At 38.5% G+C, this 22,209-nt stretch overlaps 1 protein-coding gene across 2 annotated transcripts in view; it reads right to left on the bottom strand.

Moving 5' to 3' along the window:
- rab6ba (RAB6B, member RAS oncogene family a) overlaps window positions 1–22,209 on the bottom strand; it is a 494,609-nt gene that overhangs the window by 181,018 nt on the left and 291,382 nt on the right. The gene's annotated exons all lie outside the window — the stretch shown is intronic.

The following is a 22,209-nucleotide window of genomic DNA, read 5'->3' as shown; positions in this document are numbered from 1 at the left end:
TACTTTCATGTCTTTTCTGGGTCTTTAATATTTCTGTAATGTGAAGTTGTGGTATTATTTAAGATCATTTAAATGCAATCTGCAAACCTTTCTGAAAACATGTTTTCAGTTTGTCATTGTGGGTTATTGAGTCTAGACTGATGGGCAAAAATGGCAAATTCATTCATTTAAAACGAAATCTACAACACTATAAAGTGTGCAAAAAGTAAAGGGGTCTGAATACTTTCTGAATCCACAGTAAAAAAAATTGTGAGTTGAATTATAAATTACTTGGTTTGTAAAAACACTTTGTGATGGTTATAATTTATGGTATGCATTAGGTAAAATAAAAAAAAATATTGACTGAAGATGCAGCATGTTAATTGCTTATTAACATTCTTTAAGGGCAAAGGGATGCTTGGGAATGCTTGCAAAACACAGACATGTCCATCTATTTTTTGAAAAATCCCTGCTTCATTGCTACCAGAAAGTATTAATCTATTCAAAGTCAGACATACAGTGCATTCCTGTGTTGATCTATCTTATGGTCTCTGACCAGATTGCTCATTCCTTCATTCCACATGCAGACAAGCCATCTTGCGCTTGAACAGAGAAGGTGGAGTATGGGTGTGGGAGCAGTTGTCTGTGACATCGAGGGGGGTTGTTGTGTGTTCTCTAGTACTAATTCCCCAGCAACAGCCTTATCACTTAGTCCAAAATGAGCAAAGAGCTTATTGATTGAACATCCTAAGTGAGTGAAATCCTGTCGCTGGGAAAAAAGAAGCCACTTTAGTGTAAGTCCATATCTGACAGTGCAATCACTGATAAGAACAATGAAATGAAGACTCAGGTGGTGTCTTCCTGTTTTCACTTTCTTTTGAAATGTGCCTGCCATGTTGTTGATCTAATCTGTAAACACTTGGATGTATTTACTGTATTTTTTCTGAAATTCTCTATTCATAAAAGTCCACCTCCCCAGTGATTCAGACTAATATTTTACTGTTTGGAGCAGACTCTGGATATGCATATGCCTAAAAGAATAAATAAAATGTATGGTTAAAAGGCTAACAACATCGTACTGTGCGCTGCAATGACAAAACAAAATCCCACATTACAAACAGATGCTTGTCATCTTGAGTGGAGGCCACCCTGCTAAAATGAACAAAAAAAAGAAAGGTGCCACCTAAATGCTCAAGGAGTAACCAAGCTGGTCAAATGGAAGGAAGTCACTCTTGAGAGAAAGGGTTAGGGGTAGGGCTAGGGTTAGCACAGGGTTAAAAATCTGAGGCTGAAGAAATCATTTGAGACAAAGGCCAGAATTAATCATGGGATCCTTTGAAGAACTGATCATTGGCCACATACAGTACAAATCAGTGATCTACTACTGCCATTCTAGGAGCTGCAGGAATCAAAATTTGGATAGCATTAAAAAAAATGAGGAAAATCCTGTAGATATAAGGTCTGCCATGTTGGTTTGGCATCTGCATCCTTATTACCACCTACCAGGTTCAGCTCTCCTCCGCACAATCAAAGGCTCATCCCTACATGGAGCCACCCTGGTGCTCTTGGAAAACATACAGTATTTCTGTATACAACTACAGTATATACTTTATATTATATAGAAACTATAATATATACCTCACTGCGGTGGGCTGACGCCCTACCCGGGGTTTGTTTCTTGCCTTGTGCCCTGTGTTGGGTGGGATTGGCTCCAGCAGACCCCCGTGACCCTGTAGTTAGGATGTAGCGGTTTGGATAATGGATGGATGGATGGAATATATACCTCACATGCCTAGGATATCTCAAAAAACCTTGCAATACTAGTTTGTTAGTGCTTAGTCAAAAAGAATCTATACCTTATAGAAGAAAGAAAGAAAGAAAGAAAGAAAGAAAGAAAGAAAGAAAGAAAGAAAGAAAGAAAGAAAGAAAGAAAGAAAGAAAGAAAGAAAGAAATTACTCATTCATTTTTATATCCTGTTTATCTACTGCAGGGTCATGAGAAGCCTGACCTCAGCAGAAAGAGAATAACAGGAAGTCGAATTAGTCTAACAGAATATGAAATTCTGAAATTCTAATTCATTTGAATTTCAAAGGAGGCTGTAGCCTATGCTGCCAGGCCTTCACGAGGTCCTGTACACACTGTAACCAGTTTAGAGTGGCCAGTCTACCTTGCTTGCATGTCTTTGGAATGTTGAAGGTAAAATGTAATATGCAGAGATTAGAGAGGATGTGCAAACTGCACACTGACATAAGCAATGGTTAATAACTTTGCCACTGTGACAATTTTAAGATTTTCAGTTGTATATTTTTTACTTATTGAAAACAGTATTAGATAGATAGATAGATAGATAGATAGATAGATAGATAGATAGATAGATAGATAGATAGATAGATAGATAGATAGATAGATAGATAGATAGATAGATAGATTACACCCTGATTTAGAGCACATAAGATTGACGACTTGTTAAACACATTTCATCCCCAGAGAGAGCCTTTAATATATCACACATACAAAAAACATGACAGGTGCAACTGTTATAACTGATGTTTCTAAAAGCTAATCATATAAAAGCCCACGGCAGAAGCATTTTTTCCCTAGCTTTGTCTTTCCAAGATGAGAATTCATGGCTGTGCCACCTACAGTATATACACAATGCAAGTAAGATCTGGCATGTGTGCCTTCTCATTCAGGCTGATCTCATAACTAGACATGTGTGTTTTGTCCTGCTGTGCGTGAACTTCAATTATTCATTTAGAAGTGCAGTGGGGCAAGCGAGCTACTTATTCAACTTGTTATTTCCATCTGACAAAAACCAAGGGTTTAGCTAGAAAGATGGCAGGAAGCTGAGCATGAAATATTAATGAGAAAGCCCTGCACATTGTGAGATGTGTTTTTACTGCTCTGATGCTCTAATGGTCCATTCCAGAGCTTTCTTGTCCTACTTAAACAAAGCCACTGGGAAGTTATGATGGAATACATCTCCACAGAACTCCTGACAGTTGGCTGCTTGAAAATGTAGTCAACAACAAAGCTTGAAGTCCTTGAATGACTTAATGAAAAACAATCTCAAGATACACTGGGAGTCACAGGGAGGCTTTACTAGATGACTGCCCTTTCTGATGTCTGGCATATTATTAGCAATGCTTATTGTAAGATTAAGCAATCATCTCTGTTTATTTTATGTATTAATTCAGTTTTAGAAAAATCTTCCATTATGGACTGCATCTGGTGTATGAGAATATGATATTTGTAATGACATTCAGAGCAGTATTTTGAACCATAATTGGGCAATCTGGAGCACCACAAACTTCGACTTGTCATCTTTAAAGTCCAGATGGGCAGACCAACAATATTAAAAGCGTAAAATGAACAACAAAAAATTTAGAAAGAAAGAAAACAACAATATATTGTTTTTGTGCTTACAATAAATATTTTCCCTCTCCATTTCATACTATCACTGGCTTCATACCACTTTACTAAACTGTGAACTACTAAAAACTGAATCTGAAGATGTGAGTGTTCTGCTTTAACCCTGGATTGTCTTTCCTTATGTACTGAGCTGCTGTTGTGCATACAAAGTAATGCCATACTATAATCTGGCTAACTTCTGGATTATTTAAAGCCTATACAGTTCTTCAAAATGGTGGAGTGGCTGTACCGCTCATCAGGGACCTCATATATAACGCCGTGCATAGAACTCACACAATAACATGGCATAAGCACAAAAGCGGGATTGTGCATACGCACAGAAAAATCCAGATGCAGGAATCTGTGCGCACGCAAACTTTCACGTTCTTCCACTACATAAATCCCGATCAGCGTGAAAAGTAACGCACGTGCATGCGCCTTCTGTCCCGCCCCAACTCCTCCCAGAATTACGCCTCTTTGAATATGCAAATCGATATAAATAGCTTTCTGTGAAAAGACAATGGGAAAAGCATGGGAGAAAATATAAGAATTTCAGCGAATACCAAGTGGAGGCAAAGGAAAAACGTACTATTTGTTGGTTTAAACAGTGGTATAATCAACAAAAGGAAGTTGATCGAGTGATAGAGTGTTGGAGGAACTCGAAGGCTCAAGTTCACAAAGTCGCACAGTGCCCGAAATAAAAAAGAAATCACATATCAAAGTCGCCGTGAAAAGGCAAGTCGTAGCCCACCATCTGAGTGTTATATGAAAGCTTATTAGGGTACAGACAAAAAAAAAAAGGCACACAGTGGGAAAAAAGCACGAAATGTCAACTTTAATCTCGAAATTTGCACTTTAATCACTTAGTTTATTTTGCCATTAAAGTAGAACATCATAAACTTCATCTTAAAATCATTTAATTTACTAGTTTCTCAAATCCCATTGTAACTAAAGTGGCATGTTAAATGCTTTGTTCTGTATTTGATCTTCTATGTGCTCTATGTGTGTAAATCACTACCTGCTTTTTAAATGAGCTTTCTCTTTCTCCGACAGGACACATAATCCATTACATTCATGAAATTACAGCTCTTTGAATAATTAAAATACTGAGATGTATACGTGATATCTTTTTCATGATGATAGGAATGAAAGCATGTTATTAAACATGGGAACACGGTGGCGCAGTGCTTGTTCATGTCTCATGCAAGAGGCTTGCTGCACCATGCGTGACCTTCAATGAAATAATGTATCACAGCAGTACTGTCTCTTTCAAACGTAATAACCTCCAATTCCTGTCCTTACTTTTCTTTTTCCAAAAACCCAATCGCCACACAATCAGCTATGTAATAGACGTGAAGCCATCTGTAAGCTTAAAACGCAGATTCTTCAAAACTTTTAAGGAACATTGAAATATCTTCGTAGTACATGTTTAATTATTATATCCGTCTATCTTTCCAGTGTCGGCGTCAGCACCAGCAAGAATACAATGCAATGCAGGAACAATTACTGAACTAGCTAGCACTGCGGCACCGTGTCCTCACATGTTTAATTATTAACAATACAGATTATTTAAATGAAGTTAAAGTTTTATCTGTATAATATAATCAAACATATTTTGCTGCATTTCATCTTAAAAATGAATACTGTCATCATATGTAAATACGCGCTTTATAAAGTGGCGCAGGTTGTGCAATATTATAACTGTATCACACGTTTACAGTGAGGTGATTGTACTTATAAGTACAAACAGTTCTACAAGGAGCACTTGATGGACTGATTGAGTGCGTTTAGAGTTCTTGGGATGAAACTGTTTCTAAACCGCGAAGTCCATACTGGGAAGTCTCTAAAGCGTTTTGCTGTGGCTCAGGCAGCGTCTGCTTCATGCTGTATACCGATAATTCTCATTCCGATCAGCTGCTGCTGTGATTTCCCATTCAGATACAGTGATATAAATACTCAGAGTGGTGCAGTGAGAGTAATATGGAAAAAGATGATCTGCTGTTACAACCCTTAACTGGAGCAGCTGAAAGAAGAAGAAGATGCAGTGAGAGTTACAACGCTAAAGCAGTTATGGTATTTGGAATACTATGGCTATTCCCTGGACCATTATATTGCTGCAGGTTAATTTCAATCAGATGCATTACACTAATAAACAATATGCAGTTAATTTCAGTGTATTTATAAAGCCGCGTCAGGAATGTGGAGCTAAGAAAGAAAGGGTGATCACACAGGAACAGTAGCACTGCTTTGACGCTGGGTGCCGCCAGTCTGCAAAACCGGGCGGATAAATTGCGTACGGCAAGGAAATGTGCGTGGCTTTACGCTAAGTTTAGGTTTTATACATCGCGATTTGAGCGTGGAAACGTTCGTACGCAACATTTCTATGCGTACGCACCATTTATACATGAGGCCCCAGGTGATTCCTTTGCACCATGCCCTTGTTGTGAACTAGTTGTAATGTAAAATGGTTTGATGATGGAATGAATGAACCGTCATTAGAGCTTTAACTTTTAAAGATTTTTCATACTGTTTAAGTTGGAATTCCCACGAAAACACCAGGGGCCTCATGTATAACACCGTGCATAGAACTCACACTATAACATGGCGTAAGCACAAAAGCGGGATTGTGCGTACGCACAGAAAAATCCAGATGCAGGAATCTGTGTACACGCAAACTTTCACGTTCTTCCACTACATAAATCCCGATCAGCGTGAAAAGTAACGCACGTGCACGCGCCTTCTGTCCTGCCCCAACTCCTCCCAGAATTACGTCTCTTTGAATATGCAAATCAATATAAATAGCCTTCTGTGAAAAGACAATGGGAAAAGCACAGGGGAAAATATAAGAATTTCAGCGAATACCAAGTGGAGGCAAAGGAAAAACATACTATTTGTTGGTTTAAACAGTGGTATAATCAACAAAAGAAAGTTGATCAAGTGACAGAGTGTCGGAGAAACTTGAAAGATCCAAGTTCACAAAGTCGCACAGTGCCCGAAATAAAAAAGAAATCACATATCAAAGTCGCCGTGGAAAGGCGAGTCGTAGCCCACCATCTGAGTGTCATATGAAAGCTTATTAGGGTACAGACAAAACAAATAGGCACACAGTGGGAAAAAAAGCACGAAATGTCAACTTTAATCTTGAAATTTCCACTTTAATCACGTAGTTTATTTTGCCATTAAAGTAGAACATCATAAACTTCATTTTAAAATCGTTTATTTTACTAGTTTCTCAAGTAGCATGTTAAATGCTTTGTTCTGTATTTGATCTTCTATGTGCTCTGTGTGTGAATCACTACGTGCTTCCGTTCTTTCTCTTTCTCCGACAGGACACAGAATCCATTACATTCGTGATATTACAGCTCTGTGAATAATTAAAATACTGAGATGTATACATGATATCATTTTCATGATGATAGGAATGAAAGCATGTTATTAAACATGGGAACACGGTGGCGCAGTGATTGTTCATATCTCACGCAAGAGGCTTGCTGCGCCATGTGCGACCTTCGATGAAATAATTTATTACAGAAGTACTGTCTCTTTCAAACATACTAACCTCCAATTCCTGTCCTTACTTTTCTTTCTCCAAACGTTAAGCCATCTGTAAGCTTAGAACACCGATTCTTCAAAACTTTTAAGGAACATTGAAATATCTTCATAGTACATGTTTAATTATTCTATCCGTCTATCTTTCCAGTGTAGCGTCAGCGCAAGAATACAACGCAATGCAGGAACAATCCCTGAACTAGCTAGCGCTGCGGCACCGTGTCCTCACATGTTTAATTATTAACAATACAGATTATTTAAATGAAGTTAAAGTTTTATCTGTATGATATAATCAACATATTTTGCTGCATTTCATCATATGTAAATACGCGCTTTATAAAGTGGCGCAGGTTGTGCAATATTATAACTGTAGTGCAAGTTTACAGTGAGGTAATTGTACTTATAAGTAAACAGTTCTACAAGGAGCACTTGATGGACTGATTGAGTGCGTTTAGAGTTCTTGGGATGAAACCTTTTCTAAACCGCGAAGTCCGTACTGGGAAGTCTCTATAAAGTGTTTTGCCGTGGCTCAGGCAGCATCTTCTTCATGCTGTATACCGATATTTCTCTTTCCGATCAGCTGCTGCTGTGATTCCTCACTCAGATACAGTGATATAAATACTCCGAGTGGTGCAGCGAGAGTAATATGGAAAAAGATGATCTGCTGTGGCAACCCTTAACTGGAGCAGCTGAAAGAAGAAGAAGATGCAGTGAGAGTTACAACGATAAAGCAGTTATTGTAATTTAAATACTATGGCTATTCCCTGGACCATTACATTGCTGCAGGTTAATTTCAATCAGATGCATTACACTAATAAACAATATGCAGTTAGTTTCAGTGTTTTTATAAAGCAGCATCAGGAATGTGGATTTAAGAAAGAAAGGTGATCACACAGGAACAGTAGCACTGCTTTGATGCTGGGTGCCGCCAGTCTGTTACCGTGGAAATGTGCGTGGCTTTACGCCAAGTTTAGGTTTTATACATTGCGATTTGAGCATGGAAACGGGAGTATGCAACATTTCTGTGTACGCACCGTTTATACATGAGGCCCCAGGATGACAAAATATCATTGTAGAAAGCTTTCCTTAATTTTCCTTATGGAAGGGTAACTACACTATATGGCCAAAAGTATTGGGACACACCTCTTAATTATTGAATTCAGGTGTTTCAATCAGACCCATAGCCACAGGTGTATAAACTGAAGCACCTAGCCATGCTGCCTCCATTTACAAACATTCTGAAGAGCTCAGTGACTTCAAGCCTGGCACTGTTATAGGATGCGATCTTTGCAATAAGATTGTTCACGAAATTTCATCCCTGCTGAATATTCCACGGTCAATTGTGTGTGGTATCATTGGAAAGTGGAAGTGTTTAGGAACAACAGGAACTCACCCACAAAGTGGAAGAACACGTAAAGTCACAAAGCGTGGTCAACGATTACTAAGGTGCATGGTGCATAAGTGTCACCAAAACACTCTGTTCACTCCATAACTGAAGAGTTCCAAACTTAATGTAAGCACAAAAACTGTGTGGCAGAAGCTTCCTGGAATGGGTTTCCATGGCCAAGCAGCTGCAAGCAAGCCTCACATCACCAAGTCCAACGCCAAGTGTCGGATGGAATGATGGAAATGTGTTCTCTGGAGTGATGAATCACCCTTCTCTGTTTGGCAGTCAGATTTCGGTGGATGCTGGGAGAACGTTACCTGCCCGACTGCATTGTGCCAACTGTGAAGTTTGGTGGAGGAGGGACAATTGAATGGGGCTATTTTTAGAGTTTAGGCTAAGACCCTTACTTCCAGTGAAAGGCAATCTTAATGCTTCAGCATTCCAAGACATTTTGGACAACGCTATGCTTCCAACTTCGTGGAAACAGTTGGAAGAAGGCTCTTTTCTACTTCAGCATGACTATGCCCCACTGCACAAAACAAGGTCCATAAAGGCATAGTTGGATGAGTTTCATGTATAAGAAGTTGACTGAGCCCACACAGAGCCCTGACCTCAATCCCATTAAATACCTTTGGGGTGAACTGGAATGGAGATTAAAAGCCAGGGCTTCTCATCCAACATCAGTGCCTGACCCCATAAATTCTCAACAGAATAAATGAGCACAAATTCCTACAGAAACACTCCAAACTCTTGTGGAAAGCCTTCCAAGGAAAGCAGAAGCTATTATAGCTGCAAAGGGGGGAGTGACTCCATATTAAAGTCTATTTATTTGACTGCAATGTTATTAAAGACTCTATTGTTCATATAGTGTATCTAACTCCTTAACGTGTGGCAACTCTCCTACTTAGTCCAACTTGCTATAACCCTAAGAAATTTGATGAATCATTTGAGATAATAACCTGTCAGTCAGTCAGTCATTATCCAACCCGCTATATCCTAACACAGGGGTCACGGGGGTCTGCTGGAGCCAATCCCAGCCAACACAGGGTGCAAGGCAGGAACAAATCTCGGGCAGGGTGCCAACCCACCGCAGGGCACACATCAAGCACACACTAGGGACAATTTAGGATCGCCAATGCACCTAACCTGCATGTCTTTGGACTGTGGGAGGAAACCAGAGCACCCGGAGGAATCCCACGCAGACACGGGGAGAACATGCAACCTCCACGCAGGGAGGACCCGGGAAGCAAACCCAGGTCTTCTTACTGCAAGGCAGTAGTGCTACCACTGTGCCGCCGTGCCGCCCATAATAACCTGTCCCATGAGAAATTGAAACTCATCTGTTAAAGAGAGACAAATTTTGCTTCTCAGTAAGAAAAATGCTTGAAATGTTGACTTCTAAGAATAAAGCAAAAAGAGCAATGGTGCTGTGACTCTTTGTCTTCTACAAATGTGTAGAAAAGTCTAAACTATTAAAGTGTCACAGCTTAGAAAAATATGAGATGTGTCCAGCATACCCTACATAAGGCTCTTATTTTTGTAGTAAAATATTTCAGGCTTACAGAAAAACTCAAAATAATATATTCTGTACAGCATAATATAATGGAGTGATTTGCTCAAAAAATCAAGTTACAGGTCTAATGTAGGTAAGTGTTTAGTTTGGGTTGAGTGGTTGTGTCCATTGATTCACATACACATGCGTGCGCAAAAATAGGCATCGCCCTGAAAGTGGTCAAACAATTTTAGGGATGTCTAAAATGTGTAAATCTGTACAAAACATGAAATGAAAATTTTGGTCCTGTCACTAATTTCCTGTGTGCAGTGCCTATAAAAAGTATCCACTCCCTTGGAACTCTTAAGATGTTATTGTTATACGACATTGAATTACAATTGATTTAATTTTTTAAAACTGGTCGACAGGAAATGACTCTTTAATATCAAAGTGAAAACAGATCTCTGTAAAGTATCCTAAATTCATGATAAAAATAAAATGCAAAACAATTGATCACATAAATATTCACCCCCCTTTAACATGACACACCTAATTCATGCATCGAGTTGGTTTTACAAGTCACATTATCAGTTAAATGGAGACCACCTGTGTGCGGCCAAGGGGTTTCAACTGATTGTAATATAAATGCACTTTATCCGGAAGGCCTGGGGTGAGTCAGGATGTTGGCTCTAATCTACACAATGGAGACAAAATGAACACTCCAAGCAACTCCGTGAAAAGGTGATTGAAAGCACAAATCAGGGGATGGAGTCAAGAAAATATCCAAATTACTGAATATATCTTTTAGACAAATAGGCCACTTGTTCATTTGTTTGCTACATTTAAAATCTTTAAACTGTTAGCCCTTAGATGTCTGTCCTTGATAGAGGGCCATTGAAGGGACATCAAAAATGTGAATTAACAATAAATAGCATAATACAGTTCGCAATGTGTATTGTGTGTTTTTGAAATTGGACGTCTGCAAAGCAATCATCCATTCATTGGTGCTCAATTAGTTCTCCTCAAATTGATCTCAGAATTAATTAGTATTCCCTCATCTGTATTATCTATTTATTTCCTAAAAAACTCATAATTAAGGTTATGATATGTCAGATTAGTATTTTGTCTGTTTTCATGCAGCACTCTAGTATAGTACAGTCTCATTTTTATAGATTGGTTACTAATCACTACTTTTGTGTGTTTTCATTTTTCCAGTGCTGGCACCATGCATCACTGACCCTGTCCTAAATTTGCTGCAGCCTCCTCAGATGCTTAGAAGATGAAGGGAATTCCACAAGGATTCATTGGTGACACATTTTTAGGCTGTAGAATGCCCTTATTGGGCTGTGTAGTATATTGTAAATCTGGACTTTTGGGGATTCCATAGTAATAAGGAATTATGGGTATTGGGGAGCTGTTAGGAAGTAGATAATAATAATAAGGCTGTGTAACGTGTACTCTGAAACGATCTTAGTAAAAGGACCTGTTAAAGTTTATCACTTTGAACCTGTCTCTGTCTTCTTCCTTTTTATTAGTACAATAACATTGCCTATAGATATAATAGGCTGGGTAGTCTTTTGACCTTGGACACCCACAGGTTTATTTTTTCCAACATCCTGCTAACTGGAGCTTTTGTTTTTCTGTCTTCCTTGGGCCATTTGACCATAGTTTGTAATTAAGCTGACATTCTGATTCTTCACTGTTATACTGTAAATAAGTGTTCCTTTAGTTTTTACTCTGGAACTCACTACCACAAAACATTCGGAACACGGATTCCCTACCTATTTTCAAATCTTGTCTTAAGACTTATCTGTTTAGATTAGCTTACACTGCATGACCTAAGGCTGTATTCTTATTGCTGTATTTTCAGTTCCATAGATATAGATATACAGTGGTGTGAAAAACTATTTGCCCCCTTCCTGATTTCTTATTCTTTTGCATGTTTGTCACACAAAATGTTTCTGATCATCAAACACATTTAACCATTAGTCAAATATAACACAAGTAAACACAAAATGCAGTTTTTAAATGATGGTTTTTATTATTTAGGGAGAAAAAAAATCCAAACCTACATGGCCCTGTGTGAAAAAGTAATTGCCCCCTTGTTAAAAAATAACCTAACTGTGGTGTATCACACCTGAGTTCAATTTCCGTAGCCACCCCCAGGCCTGATTACTGCCACACCTGTTTCAATCAAGAAATCACTTAAATAGGAGCTGCCTGACACAGAGAAGTAGACCAAAAGCACCTCAAAAGCTAGACATCATGCCAAGATCCAAAGAAATTCAGGAACAAATGAGAACAGAAGTAATTGAGATCTATCAGTCTGGTAAAGGTTATAAAGCCATTTCTAAAGCTTTGGGACTCCAGCGAACCACAGTGAGAGCCATTATCCACAAATGGCAAAAACATGGAACAGTGGTGAACCTTCCCAGGAGTGACCGGCCGACCAAAATTACCCCAAGAGCGCAGAGACGACTCATCCGAGAGGTCACAAAAGACCCCAGGACAACGTCTAAAGAACTGCAGGCCTCACTTGCCTCAATTAAGGTCAGTGTTCACGACTCCACCATAAGAAAGAGACTGGGCAAAAACGGTCTGCATGGCAGATTTCCAAGACGCAAACCACTGTTAAGCAAAAAGAACATTAGGGCTCGTCTTAATTTTGCTAAGAAACATCTCAATGATTGCCAAGACTTTTGGGAAAATACCTTGTGGACTGATGAGACGAAAGTTGAACTTTTTGGAAGGCAAATGTCCCGTTACATCTGGCGTAAAAGGAACACAGCATTTCAGAAAAAGAACATCATACCAACAGTAAAATATGGTGGTGGTAGTGTGATGGTCTGGGGTTTTTTTGCTGCTTCAGGACCTGGAAGGCTTGCTGTGATAGATGGAACCATGAATTCTACTGTCTACCAAAAAATCCTGAAGGAGAATGTCCGGCCATCTGTTCGTCAACTCAAGCTGAAGCGATCTTGGGTGCTGCAACAGGACAATGACCCAAAACACACCAGCAAATCCACCTCTGAATGGCTGAAGAAAAACAAAATGAAGACTTTGGAGTGGCCTAGTCAAAGTCCTGACCTGAATCTAATTGAGATGCTATGGCATGACCTTAAAAAGGTGGTTCATGCTAGAAAACCCTCAAATAAAGCTGAATTACAACAATTTTGCAAAGATGAGTGGGCCAAAATTCCTCCAGAGCGCTGTAAAAGACTCATTGCAAGTTATCGCAAACGCTTGATTGCAGTTATTGCTGCTAAGGGTGGCCCAACCAGTTATTAGGTTCAGGGGGCAATTACTTTTTCACACAGGGCCATGTAGGTTTGGATTTTTTTTTCTCCCTAAATAATAAAAACCACCATTTACAAACTGCATTTTGTGTTTACTTGTGTTATATTTGACTAATGGTTAAATGTGTTTGATGATCAGAAACATTTTGTGTGACAAACATGCAAAAGAATAAGAAATCAGGAAGGGGGCAAATAGTTTTTCACACCACTGTATGTATATGTGTATGTGTGCATGCATGTTTTTGTTGGTTTGTTGATTTTATTATCTGTATGGTGTCCTTGGGTGCTTAGAAAGGCACTTGAAATAAAATGTATTATTATTACTACTTTCTTTTGTAACTCTGCAAGTGAATATTGTTGTCTGACTCACATGTAATCTCTGTTTTGGAATTCTTTATGGTGATGGAGATCGCTGGTATTTCTGAACAAAACAGTTTAAATTTTATACAACTTCCATCGATATTTTGAACTTATTCTTTCCAATATAGGATGACAGGGAAATGGAAACAGTTCCTGTAGAATGCAAATCTTTATTACAAAAGGCACACTCATTCACACAGACACCCACATTCACTCTCTAAGATATAGGAGAAAAACCGGACTACCTTATAAAAAGTTGAAATGAGCATGTGGAAAATATTCAGTCACCACAAAGATGATTATGAAGCAGAGTTGAAAACTCTGAAGGAACAGCTCTGATCACTGCCCTGCCTGTCTTCTTCCTCACAGTGACATATCCAGGAAGTATACATTTTTCATATTATTTTAAATTCATATTCAACAAAACAGAACCCACCAGGTACAATGCCCTTTCTCTCCTGCCTAGTAACTTATTCATGCAAGGAAAAAAATGAGCTCCCACTTCACACACGCAGAACCACTACTAATTGTCTCAGCCTTCTCTGTTGTCAAACTTCTACATCAGGCATATTGTTTCAGAGGTTTAATGGCACATGTTTAATGATATTGCTACATGAATTAGTTCAAGTATGACAAATTAGGACAGCTGTACCTCCTGATTAAGAAACTGAAAAAGACTACGGGTAAAGAGAGCTGAGCGCTTATCATCTACTGAGCTATTAGTCACATGAAAAGAGTGAGAAAAGAAAGCATGCAGGTTTGCTTTCAGACTCATTTCATTCCCTCAGGGCTCCTTCAAATAGAAAGCAAAAAGACAAAAACAAAACAAAAGAAATGATCTTTCAAAACAAGAACCTGAGGCTGAAAATGTGCATTTTAGATTCCTTTTGCATTGATCAGTTAAATTAACTTACTACATTTTTAAATGTAAAATCTATACTCAGTGTCCACTTTATTTGCTAGATCTACTATAGTTGGACTCCCTTTTCCATCCAAAACAGCCTGAATTCTTCAACATGTGGATTCATTTGGGTTTTGAAATCTTTCCTTACACATTTTGATCCATGCCTACTCAGCAGATCTTGCAGAATTTTTAGTCACATATTAATACTGTGAACATCCCATTCCTCCTCATCCCAAAAGGTGTTATGTTGAAATAAGATCTAGGAATTGAATGACCTACTGAAGTCAACTGCTTGAGATGATGTGAATTTTGTCATATGTCATGTTATCTTGTCATTAGATTTCCACTACCACCCTGTGCTGTTGACACTAGGCAGATTAGTTCCATGGAGTCATGCTGTTTATTGCAAATTCTGACCTATCTGCGTGTCAAGTAGAATTAAGATTCATCCAACCAGGTGACACTTTCCAATCTTAAGTTATGCAACCCAGAGTAGCCTTATCTTCCTTTTCCTAGCTGACAGGACTGGAATGTGGTGCTATCTCCTGCTGCTGTAACCCATCTATTTCAGAGTCCAGAGATGCTCTTCTGAACACATCCATTCCAAAGAGCTGTTATTTAAGTATTTGTGGACTTGTTGGGTCATTTTCCTCTGACCTGACTGATTAACAAAGTTTTTTTTCACACATAGAAATTTTGATCATTAGATGATCTTTGTTTAGTGATCTGTTTTTTTTTAAAGTCCAGAGACTTTAAAATCCCAGAGATGCTGTTTTTCAGGTCCTTGAAACATGTTTCATAGAAATAATCAAGTGGTCAAAGTCACGTAGATCATACATCTTACCCATTTTGATGTATGGTCGAACAACAACTAAACTATTTGCAGTATGCTAGGGGAACAGTAAATAAAGAATAGTTAGTAGTCATCACACCAGGGAACTGAAATTTGGGTGAAGGAATCCTATAACTGTGTTTTTTTTTTAATTTTTTTTAATTAATTTTATTGTAATCATTCTGAACAAATAGATCAATTTTTACAAAAAATAGGATTGAAAACAAATCAAACCCCACCCCTGAGAAGAAGAGCATGGAAAGGAGTAATACTTAAGGCTTGTAAACATAACTAAATTGTTGAGTTTAATAGGGCAAAAAAGATAAATGGAGAAGGAAAAGAAATGCGGAAATAATTATTTCTTCTTATTCTAAAATATTATTGATTAGATCCTGCCAGGTTTTGAAAAAATTCTGTACCGATCCTCTAACTGATAATTAGATTTTTTCCAATTTCAAATAATATAAAACATCGGTTTCCCACTGACTTATATGAGGAGAGTTAGGATTCTTTCAATTTAACAAAATAAGTCTGCGTGCCAAAAGTGTAGTGAACGCAATCACAGTTTGCTTGTCCTTCTCCACTTCAAATCCGTCTGGAAGAACACCAAACACAGCTATTAATGGGTTAGGCAGGATTGTGACACCAAGGCTGTCTAAAAGGCACTTAAACATTTTGATCCAAAATGAGGTTAGTTTGGTGCAGGCCCAAAACATGTGACCCAGTGAGGCAGGAGCTTGGTTGCAGCGTTCGCAGGTTGGATCTTGCCCTGGAAACATTTTGGACAGTTGTAAGCGAGACAGATGAGCTCGATATATAATTTTGAGTTGAATAATTCTATGCTTTGCGCATATGGAGCTCGAGTGAATTCTCTGTATTGCTACCTTCCATTCCTTTTCTGATATATTAATTAAAAGATCTTTTTCCCATTGTCCTCTTGGATCTTTGAAAGGAAGGGACTCTAATAAAATTTTATATATTGCAGAAAAGGTGTCTAAGTCCTCGAAATTGAGCAGTATTTTTTCCAGCATGGTGGAGGGAACGAGATGAGGAAAAGCGTCAGGTTCTGTTTAACAAAGTTTCTAATTTGAAGATAGTGAAAGAAATGTGTAGCTGGAAGGTTAAATTTGGAATGTAATTGTTCAAAGGATGCAAAGATATTGTCTATATAAAGATCTCTGAGCAATTTAATCCCAAATCTTTTCCAGATATTAAAAACTAGATATGTTTACGAGGGTTGAAAGAGGTGGTTCTCCTGCAGAGGTGCCACAGATAAAAGATTTTTCATCTTAAATTGCTTTCTAAATTGGTTCCATGTTCTGAGTGAGTGAAGCACAATTGGGTTATTAGTATACTGTATTTGCGATAACTTGCATTTATTGGAGCGCACGGCAGGGAATATTAAGATGTACTGCAGGATTTTAGTTCTATTGCGGACCAAGCCTGTGTATGTTCATTTATTTGTGTCCAGATTTTTATGGCTTGTATGTTTGCTGCCCAGTAATAAAACTGAAAATTAGGTAGAGCCATGCCACCTTCTGCCTGAGGTCTTTGTAGGGTCGCTCTTTGGATACGTGAATGTTTTGAGTTCCAAATAAATGAGGTTATGGTTGAATCTATTTGCTTAAAAAATGATTTATTGATATATATTGGAATGTTCTGAAATACAAAAAGAAGCTTAGGAAGGATATTCATCTTAACAATGTTAATTCTTCCGGCTAGTGTGAGATGAAGGGTTCACCATCTATGCAAGTCTTGCTCAATTTTTTCCATACAGACGGCGAAATTTTGTTGATAAAGAGCTTTATGTTTACTTGTGATGTTTACCCCTAGGTATTTAAACTGATCTGCTATGGTAAAAGGTAGGGTGTCCAATCTAATATTATATGCTTATGAATTCACTGGAAAGAATATACTTTTATTCAAATTAATTCTGAGACCAGAGATCTTTTGAAATTCTGTAAGTGCTGTTAAAACTGCAGGCACAGTATTTTGTGGGTCTGATATATACAGTACCATATCATCTGCATATAGAGAAATTTTCTGTTCCAGTCCTTCTCTGATAATTCCCTTTATCTGATAAGAATTTCGACAATGGACCGCCAGTGGTTCAATGGGGATTGCAAACAGCAGTGGTGACAAGGGGCATCCTTGTCTGGTGCCACGTTCTAGTTTAGAGTAGTCTGAACAAATGTTGTTAATACAAACTGAAGCTTCTGGATTGGTATACAGTAGCTTGATCCATGCGCAAATATTCAGGCCAAACCCAAATTTCTCCAATTCAGTGAAAAGGTAGTTCCATTCAATCATATCAAATGCTTTTTCTGCATCCAATGATAATAATATCTCTGGGGTGTTTGACTTTGCTGGTGAATATATTACATTAAACAGGTGTTGAAGATTGGAAGATAAATGTCGGCCTTTAATAAATCCAGTTTGATCCTGTGATATTACCGAAGGTAGCACTTTCTCCATCCTTCTAGCTATAATTTTTGAGAGTATCTTAACATCATTATTCAGAAGTGAAATTGGTCTGTATTAATAACAAGATTACAAATACACTTTTGTTTTTTTGATAGAGATAGTGTCATGAGTTAAAGCATACTCTACTATACATTAATTTCTTGTGTGACCTCCCAGTGCTGCAATACAGGCTTGTGCTTTGGCATGTAATGCTCATACAGATGTTGAATGTTCTCCTGTAGAGTATCACTCCATGGTCTTTCAATCTGGAGGCTCAACTTGTTGTTTTCACCACTGGTGGCTGGATGTGGGAAACATGGCATCAAATTCCATCCCATAAATGCTTGATTGGAAGAAATCTGCTGAGTGCACTGGTCTTGGGAGTTGATTAACAGCCTCTAAAGTACATTGAGATACATGGGCAGAATCTGGGCAGTCATTGCCTTGCTCATTTCACACAGGAGCAGAACTAGTATCAGTACCAGGTAGATGATAACTTTGATACAGGGTGTGCTGGTTAATGTTCTCTTTATAAACACTAACAATAAACAAGTGCTGTGTGTGTCACAAGTGTATACACAATGGACATAGCCACTCACTATGTCTTTGTTGAACATGCACAGTACATGATCATCACTTATTCCCAAGTAGAATCTGCTTTCATCATTAAAGACAACTGACTGCCGTGTCTTCCTCCTTATCAGTCCATTTGAGGCACCACACTACTGAAGATGTGTGTGGCAGTAATGATGAGTGAGTGGCAGTTATGCCAGGGTAACATTTGACTATGATCCTAATTCAAGAAGATGAATTCATATGGCCTGAAAGAATGCCTCTGCTGCAACAACATCTCTGATTTGTGTTGGTGTGGCTGTTCAATCTGCCATTGCCTCCTTTATTATGATACGATCTTGATGTGCATCCGTACATCTGTGGGGCTCAGGAACTACATCTCTAGCTTCCTCTTCTTGTCATTGCAAACACTGTGGACACCTCAAATCCAATTCAATCCAATTCATATATCATTTGTTAAGGTGAGTGTGGCTACCCGCTCAGCTTCACCTGTTTGATTTGCACTTTACATGCTCACTGCAGGTAACTGTCTTAACCTGCTCAATAAGTGCTCTTGTCTGCTGGCTGTTACACTTGTAATAATTTTAATGTTAACCACCTTCATGTTTGCAAGTGTTTGAGGAATTAAGTCAGTTTTCATTTTTTACTTAATTCACATATTTTTCAACAATAAGTAAATTAATTTACATTTTATTAATTGTTTGAAACAGCACAATGCTAATATAAGATGAGTGTTTTACTTGTTTACCTGCTGAATTCATGTGTGTGTCAACGTTTTTTTTCCAAATGGTGCATAGAGAGAAATATAAAAATTAAATAATTAGTAATAGGAATACTTCTTCCATGGAAGTATTGAGTAAAGTAATCTCATTAATATTTAAAAAAAAGTAATAAGTAATTTGTAATGGAATTCTTTCTTTGACTAACTACCCTAACTTTGATTATAAAACTCAACATATACAAGTGAAGGTTACACAAAAAGAGTGCCTAAAGCAAAAAATAATGCACAAAATAAAACAATGAAGGACTTTGCCATTTAAGGCCTTCCAGAGGCTCTTCCATTCTAACTTTCACTCTGGTGGCTCAGACATTTATATAAGTAAGCACAATATTAGACGTCTTTCCTTTACCAATACTCTTGCCTTATCTTCTGCTCCACCAAATGGGTCCTTCCTTTTCCCAACTAAATGCTAACCTGACTGAACTAAGAAAGACTCTTGTAAACCTGGACTCAGAAGTACTTCTGCTGTTATTTCAATTTTTGGCTGTCCTTATAAAACACCACACTCCTGCTGTAACTGCATTTCCTTGGTGACTTTGCATAAGCCTAAACTACAACTGTAGGGTAGTGCTGCTACCAACTAGTAAACTGAACTTTTATGTAACTTTACAATGAATTCAAAGCCATGCTTCTATTAAACTGGCATCCTAGCAAGTTAATGGCAATCAAGGTGTTGTGAGCTAAAGAGACTCAAAGCTTCAAAACACAACAGAGACACAAAATGCCCATTAGCCGAATCCAGCTAGTAATAAGGGCAAACACAGGATCATAATAAAATATAAGATTTATTCATTACAATATTGCTCTGCATTAACATGAAACCCTGTTGAGCACAAAAAGGAGATACCAGCAAAGGCAATCCAACATGAACAAAGTCACACTATGAAAGTAATTAAAAACAAAGCAAAAAAAGGTAAAACATCCAGTTAATCACAGAAGCCCGGAAATAATCTCAAGGAACACTCATCAACTCCCTGTACATTCGAATGAACCACAAGTGACTTTGGGTTGTTCCTGCCTTTATAGGGTTGAGGGCAGTCCCATGCATTGATGGTCAGATGGCCCCGCCTCTTGGGGAACCGTCCACAAAACACAAGGAACGTAAAACACAGGCATAAGGAATACAGAAAATAACTAACAACAGTAACAGTCACATAAATAAAAGACACAAAAAAGACATAAAACGAGAATTTGAACCTCCTGGCTGAAATATAACACCCCACAATTCCCTCTGATTTCCAGCTTGCCTTTATATACTACATTTTATTTTTCCAACTAAACAATGTCAAAACAAATGCTATTTGCTCTCTTTCATATCAAAAGTCAAATGTTAACTCCATTTATAGACATGTTACAAGACATAATCCTTTAAATATATTGGACACTGGATAGTACTGACAGATCTTGTTTTGGCTTTGTTCCACCTGTGAGCAGCCTCCTGCAGACTCATATTATCTGTGCAGCTTTCAGTCATGTGGGAAAGCATCAAATGAGCAGTATGGGCTGAGTTGATGAGATAGGATTATGAAAAAAACACAGAAATCTTATCGAGATTCAAAACTTATAGCCTGAAGAATAGAAGAGGAAGCAAAAGAAACCAGTCTGGATTCACAGTAAGGGGTCCAAGGCATGGTTACAGAAAGAGCAGTAAGTGGCTTTGGTCCCTTATAGAGGTTTTCTTCTGCACTGACCTTAGTTTCATGATTTAGATTTGAAAGTTGCTCTTTGCTGTTTTATTTTTATTTTGTTGCTCTATTGTCTTCAAACCATTAGTAGTTTCATTTCATTTTTATTCTATGACTCGCTGTCCCGCATAGTAGTGAAACAGGACAAACTTTAAAAATCAATAAACAAACAGGTATTGCTAGCTAAGTGGAGGCAAGGTACACTCCAAATCACAGAAGTACACCGACTCGAATGGAGGCTGGTGCGTGAGTGAGGAGGGCCCTGCCCAGCTCTCTACTCCTGATGTCACGCTTCCCCCTCCCCTTGGCCCACAGCCTGTGTCTCGGATTATCGCGAATATATCTCTCCTGCAAACAACAGACATACAGACAGTCAGACAGACGTTGGGTTTTATATATTGTAGCAGTAAAGGTATCGATCCACCTCTTGAACCCTCAGGTACCACTCCAAACACCAGGTAAAAGTACAATTCTTCTTTATTGTACAATATTCACGTGCACAAAGCACCCTCCACTCCACACTACTCATACAAACAATATAATCACTATAATACTCTCTCCTCCTACTCCCAGACACTTAGCCACCCTACCTCCCAGCTCAGCTCAGTGTCTGGGCCTTTTATACACCCTGACCCGGAGGTGTTCCTGCCCAACAGTCCACAATTCCTTATTCCTTCTGGGTCAGGGTAAACAGTCCTTTTCTTCAACCTGGAAGTACGTCATCTCTCCTGTTCACATGACCGGGACGTACTTCCAGGTTATAGGGCACATACGAGTCCACGGGCCTCCCGACAGCAACTCCCAGTGGTCCCCAGGGTATCCAGCAGGGCTGTGTATAAAAACTACATAGTCCATGAGGCCCTGCTGGAATTTGGGGCCTGTCCATGCTGTCGGGAGAGCTCCTCCTGGCGGCCTGGGGGTGAGGGCCAGAATATAAAGCCGGCAATCCATCACAATATATAGAGAAGTCTTCATTTATTAGTTTTGGCAACTGCTGTTTCAGCCTGCTAGTAAACACTGGAGAAACCACAAGCTGATCACCAAAAAGCAACTCTCAAAGAACCAAGGCTATCATTACTATTACAACAGGAGAAGCTCATGAACTATGTATGTCATTATAAAGATGAATGTTAATCAAGCTGAAGGTATGACATTCTTTTACTTGGACAAAAATAATGTTTATTGAGACAAGAGCATTCAAAATGTTCAGAGCACTTTTTTGTCTTCCCTGAACACTTTACTGTACTTCTCCAGTAAATGCTGGATATCAACCAGTTGTTCCCAAAATAAATTTATTTGAATTTAATCCATTGATGGCATCTATGGCCAGTGTCTGCTTAATTAACTACCGTTTCCATCATAGTACTTTAACAGTCTTTGCTGGTTTTTAGGCTATAAAAGTGTTCCAGATGTGCTCTCTGCTTTTTGTTACATTGATTATGCTCTTGCCCTTGGCTTAAGAACGATCAGTCCTACAAAACTTCTTCGATAGAGAT

The sequence above is a fragment of the Erpetoichthys calabaricus genome, chromosome 2, assembly GCF_900747795.2.
Source record: "Erpetoichthys calabaricus chromosome 2, fErpCal1.3, whole genome shotgun sequence".
In the NCBI taxonomy this organism is placed as follows: domain Eukaryota; kingdom Metazoa; phylum Chordata; class Cladistia; order Polypteriformes; family Polypteridae; genus Erpetoichthys; species Erpetoichthys calabaricus.
Note: the sequence above shows the minus strand (reverse complement) of the source record. Positions and strands in the feature narration are given on the sequence as shown.